At 35.5% G+C, this 9123-nt stretch overlaps 1 long non-coding RNA gene across 1 annotated transcript; it reads right to left on the minus strand.

Annotated features, from left to right (window-relative positions):
* Positions 1 to 3219: 3219 nt before the first annotated feature.
* Positions 3220 to 7511, minus strand: LOC147079256 (uncharacterized). Its single transcript, XR_015071659.1, has 4 exons — positions 7381 to 7511; positions 4490 to 4597; positions 3804 to 3855; positions 3220 to 3350 (listed from the first exon to the last, which is right to left on the minus strand). It is a non-coding gene; the product is annotated as an uncharacterized LOC147079256 (long non-coding RNA).
* Between the last annotated feature and the right edge of the window lie 1612 nt (positions 7512 to 9123).

Raw genomic sequence — 9123 nt, forward strand, 5'->3', positions numbered from 1 at the left:
ATCGTTATGAAATCATAGTATAAAGTCAAAGTAGGATACATTCTTCTAGTCAGTCATTGATGACATTATTGTTTACAATTCTTCCTTCACCTTGGCCAACATTAATTTGTAGTAGCTCGGCAGTCTTTATGTGTCCTGTGATCATCAAATAAATTAGATTAGGGACATAATAAATGCAACCCTGATTACTATGGGGTAATTTAATACATAAGACTATTTTATGTCTCTCCCGTGGGCGCACATCAGTGACAAAGGGGTAAGGTAAGCCACTAGCGGATCTAGTAATGACCCAGGAGTGGCCCCATTCAATTCGAGAATGTAAGAACGCAAGTCACAAAAAACACAAAAGTACAATGTCTAATGGAGGAGAAACCCTTAGTTTGCTCAATGTATAGGAAGTTGCTAGATGCAGTGATCATTTTTAGTACCATTTTTTGTCAGGGCAATATGCTAAAACGTGTCTAATTTTATTTAAAATCACAACAGTGAAAAACAGGGTGAGAAACCCACCTTTTTGGTGAAATAATATTTACAATATTGGTTTTTTCAAGATATTTCATAAGGTTAGCGCTAAAAAATAATTGAGGCCATTAGCCGAAGTCGATAACCTACATATTCTGCCATTTTGAGATAACCGTCAAACACATTTATAACTTTCTTTTTGCAAACATAATGACATTTTGGGTATATTCCATACCTATTGACCGCTAAAATGATAAAGTGATAGATATTATCAAACTTAGGCAGTGATGTCCCTAGACAAAATGCTGCCCCTTCGCAGGGCCATAATGCAGCCCTATTTTTTATACAATATTTTTCATCATCCATGCTCGTGTTGTTTCTGGTCACCAAGGACATCGAAGGGCAACGAAAGTAAACTAGACATTGCGAACTTGACAAAAAAAGTACAGTACTGTTAAACCTTTTATATTAATTAATACATTTTGTTTCCAACCAGTGAGCTGATTTTTTAAAAGGAAAGGTATCTTCGTTATTAAGTAGGTACTGAGCTTACGTAGTTATTTCTACATATACCAAATGATTCTCCTCGATTTGCCGCCCCCAAGCGACGCTCAATCTGCCTACCCCCACGGAACGTCACTGAACTTGATACAAACCTACCCTTAGTTTGATAACATTTATCACTTTAGCGGTCCATAAGTATAGAATAGACCCACTTATCCTCATTAAAATTAGTAAATAATTATGTTTAAAGTTAGTTATGTAATATAAAAAATGGCAGCTCAATAAACCTTCGGCTTAATTCTATTTAAATACCAAACAGAGTCAGATTTGATATTTTATTAAATTTATGGAAAAGTATTTACAAAGTCAGAATCAAGAAATTATTAAATGGAGTAAAAATGGAGTTTACCAACTTTAAAATTAATAGTCTCAATTGCTTCGTAAGCAATCTTCGCCATTGACACACATAGCAAATGTTGATATGTAAGTACACAAAATATGTAATAATGAAATTATAAATAGGTAGGTACCGTATTTCAATGCGACATCGTGTGGGGAAAATTTGCAATTGGGGGGATTGAGGTGGGCGCCGTTGAGTAGTAGCCAGCGGACGAGGGTATCATGACCATAGCGAGCCGCCACATGCAGTGCAGTTGATCCGTTGCTCTTTCCTTGATTTATAGGGCACCCTGAAATTATACAAAAAAAACTCTAATTAGTTCAGTAATGTGTTATGATTATGTAGGTAATAACAAGTTATTTGACAGGTCACTTAATATTCAAAAATTGTTATCAATAATGAAAAATGTATTTACACAATGTTATAATGCCTGTACATGTTTATGGATTTACTGGCAACAAAATCGAACTACCGCAACAATAACTGTTTACAGACAAAAGTGCCAACTGTTTCGCCATTCTCATTTTTCAAGAGTTAGCGAACGTTGATACCGGCCTTTCTCCGTCGAGGAGAATGGTGAAGGCCATATCACTAGCAGGCCAGAAGTGGGGTGGAATGAGAGAAACGCGGATGTATGCTGTAGAGGCTGGTGTTTATTATATTGTCGCAGTTAGGTACAGGGTACTGTCGTTGGCGGTTGTAGACGCGGTTTTTGCTGGCTATTGGCTTCACTGTTGAAGGCTACTTTTCTCGGCTGAAGGCTGAAGATGGTTATGCTTGGGGTCCGAGGCAAGAGAGTTATTGGTAGACCGCGTCTGTTTTGGCGGGAGCGTGGACGAATTTGAATTTTGGGATTTTCAATGGAGGTAGTAGGTTCAGTAGGCTCCGCTCGGCCGGGGGTTGCAAGAGCCGCGAAGAGTGAACGTAGGCTGTGGTTTTATGGGAAAGTTGATGGTTCGGTCCGTCCTTTGAGGTGGTCTCCTGTGGGAGACTTCCATCTGGTATCAACGTGTTTGTTGTCATTGTGTAATGGCTATTTGACAGGTTTGGACAAGTTGTAAAAATTAATAAACGTCAAAATGATCTGCGCTTTGTTGGTTGGCCACTATATTTTTAATCTGCGTGTGCGGATATCGTGCAAGGTGCAACTATCACGTGAAAATTCAGAAGCCGCTAAACACTCTTGATCCATGCATGCAGTCTGGCAACGTGCACAATTATACGTGTTTACACTTGCATGTTCTTGTTATGTGCGCAATAATACGTACTGCCAGCACTAAATCCATGCACGTGTAAACGGGTGAATGGCTATCCAGTAATAAACGGGCTGTCAAAACTATCAAACTTCACGCTTACGTGGTATGTTTATAGCTGGTTATCTACTCATTGTGACAGAATGTCTTTTTACACGGCCTGCAAATTGGCAAATAGATGTCATAGTAGAAGTGTGAAGTTCTCTTCAAACGAGCTTGCAATGCTAAGTCACTAGTAGCTAATGTCATATGTGGACCAGTGGTCTCTTTTTAATGCTTCAATTTAAATACATTTAGGTTCTATCTCTATAGAAGAAGGTTTTCAACATCTATAGATTAATCAGTCCAATTCGGAAGGGATTATAAGAAAATGCCTGTCTTGCAACGTGAAAGTCAATCTTTAGTACCACAGTGACTTCGAATTGTTGTCACTACTGTCGAAATATTGAAAAATTGCTTTTCGAAAGGTAAGTAGTTGTGAATCTAAGAAACAGTAATCCAGCACTATTTTATTTAGCACTGAAAATAACTGCTGCTGTGGAAAACATAATAAGTTTTTGTGTACCTACATACAAAAGTGTGCAATGTGTGATAATAGATTTAACTTATTTCACCGTATCTGAGGAGCAGCCTGAGAGAATCGAAACTCGTAGTCTTGTTGGTCGCGATGGCAAATGTGCAGATGTAGAGTGGAGTAGCTCCCCGGGTCGTACATATTTTGACATCGGCTCCTTAAAAGAAAACACAGTGTGAATAGGATGGTGTAACAAATCAACAAGATCCCCAATGTCCACCTGCAAGGTGAAACACATGAACCTCCATATCGTGGTGATAGAAGAGTTGATGGTGGTTTCTCCTGATCACTGGATTTTGCAATTATTCATAACTGGTCTTGGTGTATTTAATTCTAAGCTATTTTCATTTAAAACAAAGTGATTTACCGTGTCGAGAAAAACTAGTTTTAACGCTTTATACCAAAAGTGTATTTGTAATCTAGATGCCTATTCAAAAATAATATATCTGGCAAGAAAACATTAAGTTGACGATACTGTTCCTGTTACCTATTAATGATCTCGAAGATAAAAAAAAACACAGTATGCACATCCTCTTTCCAAAAAAAGTAGAAAGGAATTTCGACTGTCTATTAGAAATGATAATCTCCTATATATTATGAGTACACATACCATTCTTGAGCATATAGTATATCATCTCGTCGTAGCTTTGCATACAAACGCGCTGAAAATATAACAAACGATTAATTAAATAAACTAAGATATTAATTGTAATACTAAAAACTCATTTAAAAATAAAATGTTATTATTTTCATATGAATGTATGTAATTTGAATATTTCGATGGCTCAGTTCCATGGTGCAACAACTAGGAATTAGTAGTTTTGAGTAATGGCTGATCAAAGTTTTGACTCACCTGAAATGACTAAACTTGTAGAAAAGTGATAAAAACATTGGCCCTATGAGAGCAACTAATAATTTTTTCGAGTTGTAATTTTGTGGAACTGAAGAGGAGCGATATACGAATATAATGGCTAACATAACTCAAAACTTGAAATTTTTGATTTATCGTACTATGGAGATGAGCCATCGATTTTTGCCAGATTTGTACCCCATCAAACACTAATAAGCATAAAGAAATAACATTTTTTTCTTGGAGTAGTAATAATGAATCATTTGGGAATACGATCCCTTTACAGAATATTGAAAACGGTGATGTAGTATTTTAGAATTACTTATTCAACATGAAATCAACTTGGTTACCGGCACACGTTGTCAGAACTATAGAATTACATTAACAATACAATAACGCAGAACTTGCGTGTTGTTAATTATTGTCAAGTAATATTTGGAGCTTACCAAAAATGGAGTATATCCATTTGGAGGCATTGGGCGATTCATGAATGAGGGAAACGTAGATATAATTTCCACACACCGGCGGATATTCTTGTGATTCTGGTAGCACCTCTGAAAAAAGAATTCATATTAAAACTCTGTCAAAAGATGCCCCTAGTGCCACACAAAAATTTAAAAATACACCTAACTAGTAGAAGCAGTTAATCTCAGAGTAATGATATATAGAGCGCCAATTTTTTGGAAAAATGAAGCTGTGTTTCTTGCGTATAACGCACAGTCGAACCTCAATTTTATTATTATCAACTTAACTATGAAACATTATGCCAGCATGTTGCTTTTCAGTACGGCTACCAAATTTAAACACAACATAGCGAACCATGTGTTCTACTAAAATAACTAAAAATAATTACCACTAACTCTATATTTAACACAAAAACAATAAATTTCAGCAACACGTGTTGCTCGCAGTTTTTAAATGAATGTAATCAGTCAAATCCATATTTACCGGCGACGTTTTCAAAAAAATTTAATTCAGCAGTATAAATTCTATCTTATTCTAAGGCATAGAGCAGAGATATAAGCATGCCAAATGCTTACTCACTCGCACCTATGGTTCGTTTTTGTTCACGCCTTGCAGTTAATTCAATAAATGGTCATCATGTTCTCGAGTTATACCCCATTTACACGTCTATGGATTTACTGCTGACAGTAGGTACGTATTATCGCGGACTTAACAAGAAAATACACGTCATGTAAACACGTATTATCATTAGGTATAAGATGCAAGATTGCATGCATCGATCAAAAAGTTCAGTAGCTTCTGAATAATTTACTTACCAATAATTTTCACAACCTATCAAATAGTGAAAGCACCATACAATGACAACAACGCGTCTCACTTACGATTGAAGAGAAAGACAGCAGTATTACGTCTAAGCAGTTATTATCGCGATAGTTTAATTTACACACTAAATTGGTGCCAGTAAATCCATGCACGTGAACAGGCGCTATTAACTTTAATTGGCATACTATGATAATACGCAATGATGGACATAAAAAGGAAACACGTAAGCCCGAAATGATTTTCTTTATTGTTATTAATATTAACCATGCCCTTGCTCTTTCCTACAATTGATTGGGTGAGAGATGAATCGTCCAAAATTTCATTAGTCTAAGCGGTTTTTTGACTATGGGGCATCCACATAATTTTGGGTATTTTTTATCCCCCCCCCATCGTCACATTTCGTCACATAACCTTTTACCCCCCTATCTATATTACGTCACATTTTTGACACCAACCAAAAACTTTTTTTTTTAAAATACCTATTTATCCTCCCCAATATTGTGTCTTCAGATCAGATTTATATTTTTTGTTATTTTGTGACGTCAAAATTTCTGTGAAAGAGCATGGCGTCATAATATTTGGAAGGGTTCCAATATCCAAATTTTACAAAATAAGACCTTTTATGTTTGTTTAAATTTTTGGTTATAGTGCAGCAGATGACTGCATGAACATTTATCATTTTTTTGGCGGAAACACTTTATCCCACGTGGACAATTATATTAAATACATTTTTCTGTCGGGGGGAGATGCTTTTCAATCCAATAATAATTCTTAATTTAGTTTGATATTTGCATACATTTCGATGCATCATTATCACACACTAAGGTTGGGTTAGGTTATGCGTCGATGACATTGAGCTATTTTACAAGCCGCTTGTCGGCGAGTTTAAAAGCGGGCGAGTCATCTAGTGCGATTGTGATGATGACACACAAAACTTTCCACTCGCTCAGAAGCTAACAAGCTAGCGAGTTAAAACCGACATTTTTGGTACTATTTTGACAGGACGTATTGAGTAGTTCGTTTTTTACCGGGAGGTTGCCACTATCGCTCTACTGCGCAGACGTATATCGGCCCACACGCCAGCGTGTAGCGTATAAAGTAGCCCGGCTTTCAATTTTTCTCGGTAGATTGTTTACAATCTGCTTGTTAGCTTGTTCGATGATGACACTGGGCGAGTTTACAAGCAGATTGTAAATTCGCCAACAAGCAGCTTGTAAAGTAACTCAATGTCATCGAGCCATTAGATTAGGTAGAGACATGCTGCCAGGCGACCTAGATCTGCGAGAGTGAGAGCGCAGTATAGGTAGAAACGAGGGTGTGAGAGACATGCTGCCAGGCGAACGACACGTGTCGTTCGCCGCGACCTAGATCTGCGAGAGTGAGAGCGCAGTATAGGTAGAAACGAGGGTGTGAGGGACACGCTGCCAGGCGAACTAACTAACTCGTTCGCCGCGAACTAGATCTGAGAGAGTGAGAGCGCAGTATAGGAAGAAACGAGGGTGTAAGGACGCGAAACACAAAAGACACAATTGACCTAATCTGTCCGAACAAATCACTATCCGTAATTGACCTAATCTGTTAGAGTCCCTATTAAGTGACTCATTTCTCATGTCTTCAATGCACAGAACAATGGCTACCATTTTCCGGACTTTTCGGAGCCCATAGACTAGTATTATTTTATTATAGCCCATGCCTACTATTAAAACATTCGTATTGATAAAAATTGTTAAAAAAACATTAATCCGTAAATATATCATTATCTTATGACGCGATCTGTAACCTGAATGGTTGAAATAAACTTATTTCATTTACAGGCGTGACAGAAATGGTTTGACATTTTGAATCGTGATTCGATTTGAAATCCATATTATGCAAAATATATTTTTTTCTTATTTTATTAAAACTCAAACTCGAGACTGAATGTTTTTTTTCTTCTAAACTTTTAAATGCTACGTTGATTATATAAAAATAAGAATAGCTACCAGCTATTATTAATACAATTAAAATACCTACTCAAACACACACAAAATAATGTAAAAATAATACATACGGCTGACGCGTTATGCAGGTCCAGAAGTTTCTTTTCGTCCGTTTGAAGAATATCAGAAATTTGTCGTTTTTTGCAGAATATTTCAGGTTTTCTTCTCTTTAATATGTCCACAATTTCAGTGAGGAGATAACTTAGTATTATCACGATCAAAGAAATAAAAAATATTTTTTCAAATGCTAAATTCGATAAAAAATCGTATACATTGGTTTTCCTGAAAATTGAAAATAACATTATTGATGAAATTGCATTCGAGGTATCAGTTGTTTTATTTATTGTTACTCAATTCAGTATGTTAAATATACATACCATTCCACCGTGACCATGTTAATATAGTTTTCATATAGAGAAAAAGTTTTCTCGCCTTGCTGATTAATCATGTTTACCGCCATTGTAACACATACCTATCCAAACACAAACCATAGACAAGAAGTTCTTATAAATTGGAATGGCTACTGAGTGAATTATTTTTAGAATCCTATCTCCCGAAAAATAGCTGATAATTAAAAATAATAATGTAGAAGACGACAAAATCTTGATGAGAGGGACGTCGAACAAAGAAGAAATCCATGCCAAGAAAAAAAGACTAACTTTATCAAAAGTTTTATTTCTAAATCCTAAAACCCTTTTCAAGCAAGTTTAGATTCCTCTTTGAAAAGACAACATAATATTTTAATGAGCGATTACATAATAAAATAAATAAATGAATAATTTTGTACCTAGTGATTTTTCAAAGCAGGTAATGCATAATTTCATTGCGCAAACATAATTATACGTAGGTACCTACTTAATTTATTATTACCTACCTATGATAAAATAATTTATAAACACACGATGGATTATTTTTAAATAATATGAATAAATATATTATTAATATTTATGAGGTTTATTAATATTTTTAAAAAAGTGTTATATTATGAAATGCTTATCAGTCGCATTCACATACTCTGTATTATGTACATATACAATCAGCTGATCAGTGTTGCCAATCGTACTATAGTTATAGTATTTGTACTATAATTTTGGTCCGCGTACTATGTACAATATAAAACCAGGTATAGTACGCCCAAAATACTATAATTTTGAATATCGGAAAAAATATGTAAAAAGTACTGAAATTTCGAGATTTCCGTTCGATAAATTGGTGCAAAGTACTATAATTTCGCAATATAAGAAAATTTGGAGAACTTGGAAAAAAAAATTGCTCAAAATACGTAAAAAATCTCTTAAAATTTTTTGAATTCTTCGGTAATCATTTTTGGTCGGAAGAGGTACCTAAATAAAAGGGGGTCTCTCAGTCTTTCGAATTCTCCGTTATTTTTTTCGCGTACTATACCTTTTCCCCAAATACTATAATTTTGGAGGCTCTGTACTATAATTCCACTTTGAAAAGATGGCAACACTGAGTCAAGACGGCACAGTGTTGCCAACCGTACTATAATTATAGTATTTGTACTATAATTTTCGTCTGCGTACTATGTACGATATAAAACAGGTATAGTACGCCTAAAATACTATAATTTTGAGAAATCGGAAAAAAAGTTGCCAATAGAAGAAAAACAACGCCAAAATATACCGTGAGAAGCAAAAAAAATACCCATGTCTAAAAAAAGGTTATTAACTTAATATAATGTTAATACTTAACACAGCGATTTCCAAACTGGATGGCGGGAGTGTTGCATAGGGAGGCGCGAAAAGTTTAACATAATTAATGTAGCCACAGGTTTCCAGTTTTCAAATGCATAG

Source organism: Rhyacophila brunnea, unplaced genomic scaffold (assembly GCF_057557595.1).
Source record: "Rhyacophila brunnea isolate RB1 unplaced genomic scaffold, BYU_Rbru_1.0 scaffold_10, whole genome shotgun sequence".
In the NCBI taxonomy this organism is placed as follows: domain Eukaryota; kingdom Metazoa; phylum Arthropoda; class Insecta; order Trichoptera; family Rhyacophilidae; genus Rhyacophila; species Rhyacophila brunnea.